Consider the following 17,584-nt stretch of genomic DNA (forward strand, 5'->3'; position numbering starts at 1 on the left):
AGGTGGCCAATGCAGGATTGAGGGTGTTGTACCTAAATACGCGCAGTATACGGAACAAGGTAAATGGGCTTGTTGGGCACATTGACATTGGCCGGTACGATGTTGTGGGCATCACAGAGACGTGGCTGCAAGGGGATCAGGGCTGGGAGCTAAATATCCAAGGATATGTGTCCTATCGAAAGGACAGGCAGATGGGCAAAGGGGACGGGGTTGCATTGTTAGTAAGGAATGAAGTTAAATCGATAGCAAGGAGCGATATAGGGTCAGAAGGCAGAGAATCTCTGTGGGTAGAGTTAGGAATCGCAAAGGTAAAAAGACCCTGATGGGAGTTATGTACAGGCCCCCGAGCAGTAATCAGGATGTGGGGCAGAAAATAAATCAGGAGATAGGAAAGGCATGTAAAAAAGGCAATATTACAATAATCATGGGGGACTTCAATATGCAGGTGGACTGGGAAAATCAGGTTGGTTGTGGATCCCAGGAAAAGGAATTTGTGGAATGTCTAAGAGATGGTTTATTGGAGCAGCTTGTGACAGAGCCGACTCGGGAACAGGCAATTCTGGATTTGGTGATGTGTAATGAGGCAGACTTGATTAGGGAGTTTAAGGTGAAGGAACCCTTAGGGAGCAGTGACCACAATATGATAGAATTTACCCTGCAGTTTGAGTGGGAGAAGCTGCAATCAGATGTAACAGTATTACAATTAAATAAGGGTAACTACAAAGACATGAGGGAGGAGCTGGCCAGAGTTGATTGGAGAAGGAGCCGAGCAGGGAAGACAGTGGAACAGCAATGGCAGGAGTTTTGAGGGTTATTCGGGAGGCACAACAGAAATTCATCCCAAGGAGGAGGAAACATGCTAAGGGGAGGACGAGGCATCCATGGCTGACGAGGGAAATCAAGGACAGCATTAAAGCTGAAGAAAAAGCATACAAAGTGGCGAGGATTAGTGGGAAGCCAGAGGATTGGGAATCATTTAAAAGTGAGCTGAGGACAACTAAAAAAGCAATAAGGGGGGAGAAGATGAAATATGAGTGCAAGCTAGCTAGTAATATAAAGGAAGATGGGAAGAGTTTATTTCAATATATAAAAGGTAAGAGAGAGGCACAAATAGACATTGGACCACTGGAAAATGTGGCTGGAGAAGTAATAATAGGAAACAAAGAAATGGCAGAGGAACTGAATAGTTACTTTGCATCAGTCTTCACGGTGGAAGACACCAGTGGGATGCCAGAGCTCCAGGAGAACCAGGGGGCAGAGGTGAGTGCAGTGACCATCACTAAGGAGATGGTTCTGGGGAAACTGAAAGGTCTGAAGGTGGATAAGTCACCTGGACTACACCCCAAGGTTCTAAAAGAGATAGCTGAGGAGATTGTGGAGGCATTGGTGATGATATTTTAGGAATCACTGGAGGCAGGAAGGGTCCCAGAGGATTGGAAAGTGGCTAATGTAACTCCGCTGTTTAAGAAGGGAGGGAGGCAGAAGACAGGAAGTTATAGGCCGGTTAGCCTGACTTCGGTCATTGGTAAGATTTTAGAGTCTGTTATTAAAGATGAGATGGCGGAGTATTTGGAAGTGCATGGTAAAATAGGACTGAGTCAGCACGGCTTTGTCAAAGGGAGGTCGTGTCTGACAAATCTGTTAGAGTTCTTTGAGGAGGTAACAAGGAAGTTAGACAAAGGAGAATCAGTGGACGTGATTTATTTAGATCTCCAGAAGGCCTTTGACAAGGTGCCGCATAGGAGACTGTTAAATAAGTTAAGAGCCCATGGTGTTCAGGGTAAGATCCTGGCATGGATAGAGGATTGGCTGACTGGCAGCAGGCAGAGAGTGGGGATAAAGAGGCCTTTTTCAGGATGGCAGCCGGTGACTAGTGGTGTGCCTCAGGGGTCGGTGCTGGGACCACAACTTTTCACAATGTACAGTAACGATCTGGGAGAAGGTACTGAAGGCACTGTTGCTAAGTTTGCAGATGATACAAAGATCTGTAGAGGGACAGGTAGTATTGAGGAAGCAGGGGGCTGCAGAAGGACTTGGACAGGCTAGGAGAATGGGCAATGAAGTGGCAGATGGAATAAAATGTGGCAAAGTGTGAGGTTATGGACTTTGGAAGGAGGAATGGAGGCATGGACTATTTTCTAAATGGGGAAATCCTTAGGAAATCAGAAGCACAAAGGGTCTTCGGAGTCCTTGTTCACGATTCTCTTAAGGTTAATGTGCAGGTTCAGTTGGAAGTTAAGAAGCCAAATACAATGTTAGCATTCATGTCGAGAGGGCTAGAATACAAGACCAGGGAGGTACATTTGAGGCTGTATAAGGCTCTGGTCAGACCCCATTTGGAGTATTGTGAGCAGTTTTGGGCCCCGTATCTAAGGGAGGATGTGCTGGCCTTGGAAAGGGTCCAGAGGAGGTTCACAAGAATGATCCCTGGAATGAAGAACTTGTCGTATGAGGAAAGGTTGAGGACTCTGGGTCTGCACTCGTTGGAGTTTAGAAGGATGAGGGGGTATCTTATTGAAACTTACTAGATACTGCGAGGCCTGGATAGAGTGGACAGGGAGAGGATGTTTCCACTTGTAGGAAAAACTAGAACCAGAGGCCACAGACTCAGACTAAAGGGACGATCCTTTAAAACAGAGATGAGGAGGAATTTCTTCAGCCAGAGGGTGGGGAATCTGGAAGTTAGGTTGGAAGCTAAAGAGCAGGACAAGCAGAGTAGTGATCTCAGGATTGCTACCGCTGCCACTTGCAAGTGAGGCAAGGAATAGAGTCTTCTGGCACTATTCCTGTGGACAAAGATGACATAAAGATCAAAGCCAAAGGCTCAGCAATCTCCTCCCTAGCTTCCCAGAGAATCCTGGGATAAATCCCATCCAGCCCAGGCGACTTAACTATTTTCACTCTTTCCTCCTCCTTATGAACCTCAAGCCCTTCTAGTCTAGTAGCCTGTATCTCAGTATTCTCCTCGACAACATTGTCTTTTTCCTGTGTGAATACTGACGAAAAATATTCATTTAGCACCACTCCTATCTCCTCGGACTCCACGCACAACTTCCCACTACTGTCCTTGACTGGCCCTACTCTTACCCTGGTCATTCTTTTATTCCTGACATACCTATAGAAAGCTTTAGGGTTATCCTTGATCCGACCTGCCAAAGAATTCTCATGTCCCCTCCTGGCTCTTCTTAGCTCTCTCTTTAGAGCCTTCCTAGCTAACTTGTAACTCTCGAGTGCCCTAACTGAACCTTCACGTCTCATCTTTACATAAGCCTCCTTCTTTCTCTTGACAAGTGTTTCAACTGCTTTAGTAAACCATGGTTCCCTCGCTCGAACACTTCCTCCCTGCCTAACAGGTACATACTTATCAAGGACATGCAGTAGCTGTTCCTTGAACATGCTCCACATTTCAATTGTGCCCATCCCCTGCAGTTTCCCTCCCCATCCGATGCATCCTAAGTCTTACCTCATCGCATCATAATTGCCTTTCCCCCCACTATAACTCTTGCCCTGCGGTTTATACCTATCCCTTTCCATCGCTAAAGTAAACGTAATCGAATTGTGGTCACTATCACCAAAGTGCTCACCTACCTCCAAATCTAACACCTATCCTGGTTCATTACCCAGTTCCAAATCCGATATGGCCTCGCCTCTCGTTGGCCTATCTACATACTGCATCAGGAAACCCTCCTGCACACATTGGACAAAAACGGACACATCTAAAGTACTCAAACTATAGCATTTCCAGTCAATATTTCGAAAGTTAAAGTCCCCCATAACAACTACCCTGTTACTTTCGCTCCTATCCAGAATCATCTTTGCAATCCTTTCCTCTGCATCTCTGGAACTTTTTGGAGGCCTATAGAAAACCCCTAACAGGATGACCTCTCCTTTCCTGTCTCTAACCTCAGCCCATACTACCTCAGTAGACGAGTCCTCATCAAACGTCCTTTCTGCCACCGTAATACTGTCCTTGACTAACAATGCCACCCCTCCCCCTCTCTTACCACCTTCCCTAAACCCCAGCACCTGCAACAACCATTCCTCGCCCTGCTCTATCCATGTCTCCGAAATGGCCACAACATCGAAGTCCCAGGTACCAACCCATGCCGCAAGCTCACCCACCTTATCCGGATGCTCCTGGCATTGAAGTAGACGCACTTTAAACCACCTTCCTTCCTGCCGGTACACTCCTGCAACTTTGAAACCTTACTCATGACCTCACTACTCTCAACCTCCAGTATACAGGAGCTACAATTCAGGTTCCCAATCCCCTGCTGAACTAGTTTAAACCCTCCCGAAGAGGAACTTCCCTAATATTGACCGGAACCTCCTTAGTGCAAATGGTTTGGATGGAGCAGATTTTGTCAGGTGTTTACACGAAGGATTCCTGACTCAATATGTAGATAGGCCGACTAGGGGGGAGGCCATATTGGACTTGGTGCTCGGCAACGAACCAGGACAGGTGTCAGATGTCTCGGTGGGAGAGCATTTCGGTGACAGTGACCACAACTCCTTGACCTTTACCATAGTCATGGAGAGGGATAGGAACAGGCAGTATGGGAAGGTATTTAATTGGGGGAGGGGAAATTATACTATTAGACAGGAGCTGAGGAGCATAAAGTGGGAACAATTGTTCTTGGGGAAATGCACAACAGTATTGTGGGGATTGTTTAAGGAGCACTTGCTGCAAGTGCTGAATAGTTTAGTCCCACTGAGACGAGGAAGGAATGGTAAGGTGAAGGAGCCTTGGATGACAAGAGAAGTGGAGCTTCTAGTCAAGAGGAAGAAGGAAGCTTACATCAGATTGAGGAAGCAAGGATCTGACTCAGCTCTAGAGGGTTACAAGGTAGCCAGGAAGGAACTCAAAAATGGACTGAGGAGAGTTAGAAAGGGGCATGAAAAAGCCCTGGCGGGAAGGATTAGGGAAAACCCCAAGGTGTTCTACACTTATGTGAGAAATAAGAGGATGATCAGAGTGAGAGTAGGGCCGATCAGGGATAGTGGAGGGAACTTGTGCCCAGAGTCTGAAGAGATGGGGGAGGCCCTAAATAAATACTTTGCTTCAGTATTCACTAGAGAGAGGGATCTTGTTGCCCATGAGAACAGTGTGAACCAGGTTAATAGACTCAAACAGTTTGATATTAAGAAGGAGGATGTGCTGGAAATTTTGAAAAGCATCAGGATAGATAAGTCCCCTGGGCCTGACGGGATATACCCAAGGTTACTATGGGAAGCGAGGGAGGAGATTGCTGCGCTGTTGGCGATGATCTTTGCGTCCTCACTCTCCACTGGAGTAGTACCGGATGATTGGAGGGAGGCGAATGTTGTTCCCCTGGTCAAGAAAGGGAATAGGGAAATCCCTGGGAATTACAGACCCATCAGTCTGACGTCTGTGGTGAGCAAAATATTGGAAAGGATTCTGAGAGATAGGATTTATGATTATTTAGAAAAACCTAGTTTGATTAAAGATAGTCAGCATGGCTTTGTGAGGGGCAGGTCATGCCTCACAAGCCTCATTGAATTCTTTGAGGATGTGACGAGACACATTGATGAAGGTCGGGCAGTGGATGTGGTGTATATGGATTTCAGTAAGGCATTTGATAAGGTTCCCCATGGTAGGCTCATTCAGAAAGTTAGGGGGCATGGGATACAGGGAAATCTGGCTGTCTGGATACAGAATTAGCTGGCCGAAAGAAGGCAGTAAGTGGTAGTGGATGGAAAGTATTCCGCCTGGAGGTCGGTGACCAGTGATGTCCCGCAGGGATCTGTTCTGGGACCTCTGCTCTTTGTGGTTTTTATAAATGACTTGGATGAGGAAGTGGAAGGGTGGGTTAGTAAGTTTGCCAATGACACGAAGGCTGGTGGAGTTATAGATAATGTTGAGGGCTGTTGCAGGTTACAACAGGACATTGACAGGATGCAGAGCTGGGCTGAGAAGTGGCAGATGGAGTTCAACCTTGATAAATGTGAATTGATTCAGTTTGGAAGGTCGAATTTGAATGCTGAATACAGGGTTAAAGGCAGGATTCTTGGAAGTGTGGAGGAACAGAGGGATCTTGGGGTCCACGTGCATAGATCCCTCAAAGTTGCCACCCAGGTTGATAGGGTTGTTTAGAAGGCGTATGGTGTGTTGGCTTTCATTAACAGGGGGATTGAGTTTAAGAGCCGCGAGGTTTTGCTGCAGCTTTATAAAACCCTAGTTAGACCACATTTGGAATATTGTGTCCAGTTCTGGTTGCCTGATTATAGGGAGGATGTGGATGCTTTGGAGAGGGTACAGAGGAGATTTACCAGGATGCTGCCTGGACTGGAGGGCATGTCTTATGAAGAAAGTTTGAGGGATCGAGGGCTTTTCTCACTGGAGCGAAGAAGGCAGAGAGGTGACTTGATAGAGGTGTACAAGGTAGTTTCTCTATTACTCCTACTACCACTTCACCACTCTTCACTGGACTTTCCAATCTTACCTGACATAATGGACGCTAGTCCTCTCACCCTGAATTCCACATATCGCCACCTTTTCTGGCAACATTCTTCCCAAACTACATAATTCCTCATCTCTTCCCATTGTAATTTTCTTTGTTCTTCATAGGAGACATGTTTAGATAAAGGATCTGGATCGGTGCAGGCTGGGAGGGCCGAAGGGCCTGTTCCTGTGCTGAAATTTTCTTTGTTCTTTGTTCTTTATTAAAGATTGACTAGCCCCTGTATCTCTTAAAATTGTGACTTCTTTACCTGCTCCTCCAGATACACATGAGTAAACTTTACCCACACAAGTAAATTCTTTAAAGACATCTGGCACCTTCTTAACAATTACTTCTTGAACAGGCTGTACAATCGTTTGTACCTCCTTCGTTTCCCTTGGGCTTTCCTTTGCCACTCTAACAAATCCCGTCTTATCCTGTTTTCCCACATCAGCCTATCCAGTGCTTTTCTTCAACCACCAACACTGTGACTTTACATGGCCGAGTTTATTACAGTCAAAACATTTGAAACTTTTCATCTCTTTTCCACCCTCCTGGATTTCTTTTATAATCTGAGGTACACTCTCTTTATTGTCTCCCATCAGATCACCTTTACCTTTACCACTTGAGTATTTCTCATGTCCCCAGTTTCTATCCCTCACCGGCTGAAACTGATGTTGAAAACCAAGCTTTGATTTATGAACTAATTCATAATCATCTGCCATTTCTGCTGCTAACCTCGCAGTTTTAACCCTCTGCTCTTCCACATGAGTTCTCACTACATCAGGAATTTTTAAACTCCTCCAAAAGTATAATTTCTCTGAGAGCTTCATACATTTGGTCTATTTACAAAGCCCTTATCCACCTGTCAAAATTACTCTGTTTGAGCCTTTCAAACTCCATGTATGTTTGACCAAATTCTTTCCTTAAATTTCTAAACCTTTGTCTGTAAGCTTCAGGCACTAGTTCATATGCACTTAAGATGGATTTCTTCACCTCCTCATACGTTCCAGATACCTCCTCCGGTAGTGATGCAAACACTTCACTAGCTCTACCTACCAGCTTTGTTTGAATCAGTAATACCCACATGTCCTGTGGCTATTTCATTTCTTTAGATACTTTCTCAAATGAAATGAAAAAGGCTTCTACCTCTTTCTCATCAAACCGTGGCAATATTTGGACATATTTAAATAGATTCCCACCAAGCCTTCGACTATGACAATCTTTCTCACTATCCTCATCACTATCATCGAACTGTACGTTTCCCTTTACGTCTGCCAATTTTAATTGACTGTCATGTTTCATGGCTATTTCCTGAAGTTCAAACTCCCTCTCTTTATCCTTTCCCCTGATCTGTATCTCCCTTTCTCTTTCTTTTTGTTCTGCTCGGGCTATTCTTTCTTTCCTCCTTTCTTCTCTCTCCTTTTCTTTTTCCTCTCTCTCTCTTTCTTTTTCCTCTCTCTCTCTTTCGTATTCAAGCCGCTTTAATTCTTTCTCAAGTTCCATTTGTTTAATTTGCAACTGAATTTTTGCCATTTCCAATGAGCCAGACTCTATCTCAGGCAACTTTAAATGCTTAACCACCGTCATAATTACCTCATCGTTTCGCATTTTGCCAGGTAATGTTAACTGCAATGTTTTTGCCAAACCTAACAGTCTGCTTTTTGTCTCTGTCTGTAAGGTACTGCGTGTGACCGTCTCCACCCCCAAAAACGTCTGAGCCTCTGAAAGAACCATTGTCCACAACACACTCCCCACTTTAACAACAATCCTTCACTGTCTTTAAGTTCACAAAAGCCAATCCAATAGATAGACTTTTATCGCCCTCGAACCCAATTGTCCCAATTGTTATGGGTTTTTAAACACAAAACAATGTTTATTCCATGAATTCAACTTAACTTTTTAAATAAACATTGGATCACCTCTAACACCCCTTTACTTCAAAGATAATCCCGAAAATAATACAACACTAAATAATCCCTCAAAATGTACCTTCAAACCTCCAAAAGACTTCACCTTTAACAACAGACATGAGGTTACAGTCAATAAACTTATAGTCGTAGGGCGGAATTCTCCGCTCCCGGGAAAAATCGGGAGGGCCGTCGTGAACTCGGCCGAGTTTCACGTCAGCCTCGGAGGCCGCTCCTCGCCCCCTATTTTCCCCTCCCGGCGGGGCTAGGAGCGGCGCTCCGTAACTCTCGGCCAAGGGGGCGTCGCGCAGAGAATGACGCGGCCGGCGCACCTAATGACATCAGCCCGCATGCTGCAGGTTGGCCAGCTCCAACCCGCGCATGCGCGGCCGACGTCATGACGCTGACAGCACGAACCCGCGCATGTGCGGTGGCCAACTTTCCCCTCAGCCGCCCCGCAAGACGTGGCGGCTTGATCTTGCGGGGCGGCGGAGGGGAAATAGTGCTTCTGATTTGGATGCCGGCCTGACGATCAGTGGGCACCGATCGCGGGTCTGTCCCCTCCCGAGCACAGTTGTGGTGCTCTTTCCTTTCTAGGCCACCTACAAGCCCCAAACGGGCTTCTCACTCCCGTTTCATGACGGCAGCGACCAGGTGTGTTTGCCGCCGTCGTGAAACGGCCACGAACGGCAGGCCGCTCGGCCCATCCGGGTCGAAGAATTCGGCCCATCCGCGAGCGGCGATTCTTCCGATCGGGAGGGGGGGAATCGCGGGGGGCGCGAGGGGGGCGTGAATTTTGTCGGGGGGCCCTCCCGCGATTCTCCCACACCGCGTGGGGAGCGGAGAATCGCGCCCATTGGACTTTCAGACATCAACAGACCAGTTCTGTGTTTTCTTCTTCAGCTTTTTGCAAAACACACAAACACTCCCAGCTTTCTCCTCAAAACTGAAACCAAAAGCAGAAGTCAGCTCAGCTCAGCTCCCCCCACCCTCTGACATCACTTCAGTAATATGAGCTGCTCCATTTCTTAAAGGTACATTGCTGAAACATCCATTTCTTAAAGGTACTCTCACATGACAACTATGTAACCAATATAAAGGCAGGTGTCCTGCTCTGCGATGTTCCTCCCCTGGGAGACAGACATAGAATTCCAGGATTAAGTCCCGAGATCGGACGTCGGGACTCTGGTAATTGAATTTTCATGTTAACTTCCCCCAAATGATTGGAGTGTTCCCTCATTCAGAAACAGATGGTGTTTGATGCTTCTTTTTGTTGTTATGATGTGACAGGTAGTCAGTGCGAGGCTACCCAAATCCCAAAGGGAAACTTGAACAAGTTATCACAACAGTTTGTTATTTGTATTTACTGAGAAGGTGTCTAAAGTTAGGGGAAAGAATTTCAAACCACTTGTCACTATTTTGACAACTAAATTTGAACATTTATTTGAAAGAAAAGAAAAAAACATGAAAGGCACAAAATAATATTGACACAGTTAACAGCATTTCTCCAAATATATCGCCAGATAATTTCTGCTTAATTCACGCTGAGCTAATGTGTTACTGCAGTCACTGAAAATTTACACAGGCCTTTCTCTCACTCTCATTCGATACAAAGATTGTCACCAAAACCTTGCAGAAACAAACACTTTTCTCTGAGAATGGCAGAAACCACTTCCTTACTGCTTCAACCCTATCTCAGAACCACACCGACTGGCACAGTTGTACATCTCACTCTGCAAATATTTATGTTTCCCTTTCATCCTTAACTTTTATCGTTTTACCTTCCAATAGTCGTCCCTTTTCTCAGAAGATGCAGCACATTCACGGTATTTTTATGGCCACTACTTTTGGGTTAACTAACACTGAATAATGAAAATGAAAATGAAATGAAAATCGCTTATTGTTACGAGTAGACTTCAATGAAGTTACTGTGAAAAGCCCCTAGTCGCCACATTCCGGCGCCTGTTCGGTGAGGCTGTTACGGGAATCGAACCGTGCTGCTGGCCTGCTTGGTCTGCTGTCAAAGCCAGCGATTTAGCCCAGTGTGCTAAACTGCCCCTTTGCTTTGCTTTAGATAGTTGCTTTAGATAGTTTATGACATCCTTTAATTGTCCATGTTCCTTTGAAATAAACAGTTAACTTCAAGTCACTTTCCCTATCTTCCTAATGCACATTCCCATTCATGCTGCTCCCTGGTTCAGTAATGGAGCCGGAAGATTCAGGACAGGTTTCTTTTGAGGCACTTACCAGGAAGCAACTACTGTGAGCGATTGTGATCCAGGTGTCGTTTCATTAGCTTCCCCCCAGACATGAACTTGGTAAGAGACTGGTCCCATTTACGCACGACAATGCCAGATTGCCAGTGAGCACCATCATTGAAGTTATGAACCCGGATCGTCAGGTCTGAATCAACAAAGATGTCCACCTTGAACTGGGCAATGCCCTTCCAAATCTTGGATATGACACACCTTTGCACCGATATCCGGTAGAATCAAAGTCAGTCGTGTGCGATGAGTGCGACCCATTAACAGATGGGTCTGTTCCATAATGTTCCATAAACTAGCCCTGGGGGCTGGTTTAGCTCACTGGGCTAAATCACTGGCTTTTAAAGCAGACCTAGGCAGGCCAGCAGCACGGTTTGATTCCCGTACCAGCCTCCCCGGACAGGTGCCGGAATGTGGCGACTAGGGGCTTTTCACAGTAACTTCATTGAAGCCTACTCGTGACAATAAGCCATTTTCATTTTTCATTTCATTTCATCCCAGCAGGGAGTCCCCAGTTACTGTCTGTGGCGTGATTGTGTACAAAACTCAAAATCTAGCCAGTCTTGTGTCCATCTTGCGTCCCCTCAGCACCTTACATGTTTCAATGAGATCATTGACAGGCATTCTAAACTCCAATGGGTATTGGCCAAACCTGTTCAAGTTTGCTCCAGAAGAAAAGCCTTTCATCCCAGAAATCAGTCCAGCAAACCTCCTCTGATCTGCCTCTAATGCAATAATAACAAGACCAAAACTGTGCACAGCATTCCAGATGTGTCTCAGCAAAGCCTCGTACAGCTACAATCCACCTTACCTGCACATCTTTGGGTTATGGGGCTGAAACCCAGCCAGACTCGGGAAGAAAGTGCAAACTCCATTCAACAGTGACCCGGGGCCGGAATCAAACCCAGGTCCTCAGCTCCGTGAGGCAGTAGTGCTAACCGTAGTGCGGCACGGAAGCACAGTGATTAACACTGTTGCTTCACAGCTCCAGGGTCCCAGGTTCGATTCCCGGCTTGGGTCACTGTCTGTGTGGAGTCAGCACGTTCTCCCCGTGTCTGCGTGGGTTTCCTCCGGGTGCTCCGGTTTCCTCCCACAAGCCCCGAAAGACGTGCTGTTAGGTGAATTGGACATTCTCAATTCTCCCTCAGTGACCCGAACAGGCGCCGGAATGTGGCGACTAGGGGCTTTCCACAGTAACTTCATACTTGTGACAATAAAAGATTATTATTATTATTATTAATGGTGATTGAAGGGGACCAGGAGTAATTTCCAACACATTGGGTATTCAGAACAAATACTGAGATTGACTGTAAACTCGCCCAATGGGGGCTGAGCCACTCCATAAACAGCAGTGGGAAAGTGGATCGTCTGAAAGTGGGATCATAGAACATAGAACATAGAACACTACAGCTCAGTACGGGCCCTTCGGCCCTCGATGTTGCGCCGACCTGTGAAACCATCTGAAGCCTATCTGACCTACACTATTCCATTTTCATCCATATGTCTATCCAGTGACCACTTAAATGCCCTTAAAGTTGGCGAGTCTACTGCTGTTGCAGGCAGGGCGTTCCACACCCCTACTACTCTCTGAGTAAAGAAACTGCCTCTGATATCTGTCCTATATCTATCACCCCTCAATTTAAAGCTATGTCCCCTCGTGTTGGTCATCACCATCCGAGGAAAAAGACTCTCACTGTCCACCCTATCTAACCCTCTGACTATCTTATATGTCTCTATTAAGTCACCTCTCAGCCTTCTCCTCTCTAACGAAAACAACCTCAATTCCCTGAGCCTTTCCTCGTAAGACCTGTGGTGATCGTAGATTGACTAGATACAAAACAACTGAGCAAACACCAGAGGGAGAGCTATAAATACACCGGGACAGGATGTACAATTTTCTTTAACGATGTACAGAAAATATGTAAAGAGAAAAAGGGGGATGTGGTGATCACAAGTTAACTAGATGCAATACAACTGAGCAAACACTAGAGGGGGCACGGGAGAGCCATATAAATAGACGGGGACAGGAAGTGAGGACACACTTCACAGCAGGCAGAACTGGTAGCGGGAAACACAGCAGCAAGTAGCACTGAAGGTAGCCATAGGTAGAGCTCTGAAGAGAGAACGAATTCACAATAAAGTATCTTCTCCACATTTGAGACTACGAGCTTTATTAAGACACGAGTAACAACACATGGTACCAAGAGTGGCTTCAGACGCTTACTACAGGACAACTTAGTGGCAGACACAGAATGAACAAAATGGCATGGAAATCTCCTACTGGATATTCGACTTGGGAAGACATCGCTGATGGGAGGAAGTGCCTTGGATTCACACTTCAGCTGGACACGACTGGAAATGTAAAAAGTGTCTGGGAAAGGTTTAAACAATGGTTCGGTTACGGTATCATAGCAAATGATGCAGAAGCAGCCTCAGACGAAATTAAAATAGCAATTCTCATCGAAGGACATGAAGCTACGAAAGTTTATAATGGATTTAAATACTCAAAAGGTGAAGACAGAAACAGTTTACAAACGGTACTAAACAAATTTGAAGAGTACTGTAAGGAATTTACACAGCAAGGCATGCTCAGAGTCCAAACTGCACAGAGACTGAGTGATGCAAAACTTAAAAAATCACGAAAAGAGCAAGAAATCGCGAATGAAAAGTACAGATCAAAAAGAAGAAATAACATGAATTTCTCACAAAGCCAAAACGCTGAAACCCTGTCCAGATCGGGAAGAGAAGGTAACTTACAACTTTTAGAAATCCAGTCCAGATGGGACAGAAAAATAGCTGAAATCCGCAAAAAAATGGCGTCGGAGCACATTTTGCAGTCTCCGGTAAGCAAAGAACTACAAATTGCGTCTGCGCATGCGCCGGAACCGGAAGCCGCGCATGCGCAGTTTAAAAAATATCGCGGTGCCGATCGTTATGCGCATGCGCAAGCCGCGCATGCGCAATGGAAACAAAACCACACAGTGAAGGAGGATGGCCGATTTGCGCATGCGCAATGCATTCCTGCGCGTGACGTCATGACGTCTGAGCATCCCGACCACGCCCACTTAAAAGGGAAATGCCCGAAAATTGAAAACAAGACACTTAAAGTGGTAAACACAAATTTTCTTGCCTCAGAACACAGAAAAACGCCTGAACTTAAACCAACAGTTAAAAACAACTTGCACAACACCCTGAAAAAAGCAGTCTGCACCACCCAAAGTGAAGAGAACAAAAAGAATTCCGAAACAACAAAAGATGATTTGTTTTTCGAAGATTACCTCTCAGACATGGCTGAGACAGTCGGATATGCTTATCACAGCATCAGCGACACGGTCGCAAAGCACAACACGAACCAACTCGTGGTAGATGAATCCAACCAAGATGATTTGGTTTTCAAAGAATACTACTCAGACATGGCTGAGTCAGTCGGATATGCTTATCACAGCATCAGCGACACGGTCGCAAAGTTCAACACGAATCAACTCGTGGTAGAAGAATCCAACCAGGATGATTTGGTTTTCGAAGAATACTACTCAGACACAGCTGAGTCAGTCGGATATGCTTATCACAGCATCAGCGACACGGTCGCAAAGTTCAACACGAATCAACTCGTGGTAGAAGAAGCCAACGAAGATGAAATGGGTATCAAAGAATACTACTCAGACATGGAGGAGTTATTTGGACATGCTGATCACAGCATCAGCGACACCGTTGCAAAGCTCAACACGACTCTACTCATGGTAGAGGAATCCAACACCATGATGCCATGGCAGCTCGTCGATACATTGGATAACAGCAATACCCTAGACGAAGGCGACGCCACACAGAGAGCACAGGAAGACTCCACAGAGCGAGCGATGACAGGCTCCACAGTGCGAGTGATGAAAGACTCCAAAAGGGATGCAAGCAAACACTCCCTGGCGAACACCATGCATGAACAAGACCATGAAGGTCAACCCGCTGTATCTGAGCAACCGCAAGCAGACTATGAAAGTCTACCAAGCTCACAGGAACAAGAAGAAGACAACGTACATCTAACCACTGACACCATGCATGCACAAGACCATGAAGGTCAACCTGCCGTATCTGAGCAACCACAAGCAGACTATGAAAGTCTAACAAGCTCACATGAACAAGAAGAAGACAATGCACCTCTACCCACTGCATGCGAAGACAGTGACAAGGTGATCACACTCGGCGTACAGGATCACAGCGAGACTGACAGTTCTCAGCTTGTCTGTACCGAAGCACAGAGCGAAAACAGTAACAAGGTGATCGCACTCGACGTACAGGATCACAGCGAGACTGACAGTTCTCAGCTTGTCTGTACCGAAGCACAGAGCGAAAACAGTGACAAGGTGATCGCACTCGACGTACAGGATCACAGCGAGACTGACAGTTCTCAGCTTGTCTGTACAGAAGCACAGAGTCGGGCCACCCAACAGTCCAGAGAGACGATGCCGAAAGAAAACATGCAGATTTTGACTCCAGAAGAGGAGCACCTGGAGTCCAGTGAGACAACATCAACAGAAATCATGAAGATTTCAACTCCAGAAGCGGAGCACCAAGAGTCTAGAGAGACCACGTCAACTGAAATCATGCAGATTTGGACTCCAGAAGCGGAGCACCAAGAGTCTAGAGAGACCACGTCAACTGAAATCATGCAGATTTGGACTCCAGAAGAGGAGCGCCAGAAGTCCACAGACATCACGTCAATTGTAATCATGGAGGTTTTGACTCCAGAAGAGGAGCGCCAAGAATCCAGAGACACCGCGTCAAATGAAATCGAGAAGAATTTGACTCCGGAAGAGGAGCACCAAGAAAGCAAAGATGAGGAATCCAATTCTCCACAAATGATTGAGGTCACCTGCACCGATGCAACATCAGATCATTCGCACCACTCTCGAGACGAAATGCTCAATGACTCAAATTATCCACTCGGGACACGAATAGAGTATAACAAGAAAAACAAAAGTCAAAAGAAGCACAGCAGAAACGGGACAAACAACAGCAAGAACAAAAGCAACATGAAGCGCGACAAGACCAACAACAATAGCAAGAAGCACAGCAGAAACGAGAACGACAACAGAAAGAACAAAAGCAACATGAAGCGCGACAAGACAAACAACAAAGTCAGGCAGAAAGATAGCGACAACGACAGAGACAGAAACAACAAGAACGGCAACGAAAACAACAAAGTCAGGAACAAAGATAGCGACAACACTAAAGACAGAAACGACAAAAACAGCAACAAGAACGGCAACGAAAACAACAAAGTCAGGAACAACGACAGTGCCAACACCAAAGACAGAAACGACAAAAACAGCAACAAGTACGGCAACGAAAACAACAAAAACAGGAACGACAGAAACAACAGCAATGAAACAACGACTTGTACACAATGGTACTACTCGGCACATGAAGGACAATGCCACAGCACACTGCAAAACGATGACAAGACGACAAACATGTCATGGGATGACAACGAATCGCACAAACTCACGTCTGCTCCAGAACGAGCAAGCACACCAGCATCCAAGGCGGATGAGACAATAAATCAATACCACAAGCACAGAAAAAAGTCCATGCCAGTCAACATCAGTGAGGTGACCATGCAAACACCTCGGGATGATGCATTGGGTACTTAAAAAGAACAAGGAACACCAACAACATTCACAGCGGACTTGCAATATCAATATCACCACGTCATCAACAACAAAAAGAAAAAAAGCTCTGAACAAATTCATCAAGTTTGGACTCAAATGTTTTTATTAAGATTGGACATATAAATACATTGGCTTTGTACAATATGCAATAGCACCATCACCTGCATAGATACGCATATCATAAGTAACTGTTTTCTATAATTTTCTTTAACGATGTACAGCAAATATGTAAAGAGAAAAAGGGGGACGTGGTGATCGTAGATTGACTAGATACAAAACAACTGAGCAAACACCAGAGGGAGAGCTATAAATACACCGGGACAGGATGTACAATTTTCTTTAACGATGTACAGAAAATATGTAAAGAGAAAAAGGGGGATGTGGTGATCACAAGTTAACTAGATGCAATACAACTGAGCAAACACTAGAGGGGGCACGGGAGAGCCATATAAATAGACGGGGACAGGAAGTGAGGACACACTTCACAGCAGGCAGAACTGGTAGCGGGAAACACAGCAGCAAGTAGCACTGAAGGTAGCCATAGGGAGAGCTCTGAAGAGAGAACAAATTCACAATAAAGCATCTTCTCCACATTTGAGACTACGAGCTTTATTAAGACACGAGTAACAACACAAAACCTTCCCCTCCATACCAGGCAACATCCTAGTAAATCTCCTCTGGACCCTTTCCAAAGCTTCCACATCCTTCCTATAATGTGGTGACCAGAACTGCACGCAGTACTCCAGGTGTGGCCGCACCAGAGTTATGTACAGCTGCAGCATGACCTTGTGGCTCCGAAACTCAATCCCCCTGCTTATAAAGGCTAGCACACCATATGCCTTCTTAACAGCCCTATTAACCTGGGTGGCAACTTTCAGGGATTTATGTACCTGGATGCCGAGATCTCTCTGTTCATCTACACTACCAAGAATCTTGCCATTAGCCCAGTACTCTGCATTCCTGTTGCTCCTTCCAAAGTGAACCACCTCACACTTTTCCGCATTAAACTCCATCTGCCACCTCTCAGCCCAGCTCTGCAGCTTATCTATGTCCCTCTGTATCCTATAACATCCTTCAGCACTATCCACAACTCCACCGACCTTCGTGTCATCTGCAAATTTACTAACCCATCCTTCTACACTCTCTTCCAGGTCATTTATAAAAATGACAAACAGCAGTGGCCCCAAAACAGATCCTTGCGGTACACCACTAGTAACTGAACTCCAGGATGAACATTTGCCATCAACCACCACCCTCTGTCTTCTTTCAGCTAGCCAATTACT

This window comes from Scyliorhinus canicula, chromosome 6, assembly GCF_902713615.1.
Source record: "Scyliorhinus canicula chromosome 6, sScyCan1.1, whole genome shotgun sequence".
Classification (NCBI taxonomy): domain Eukaryota; kingdom Metazoa; phylum Chordata; class Chondrichthyes; order Carcharhiniformes; family Scyliorhinidae; genus Scyliorhinus; species Scyliorhinus canicula.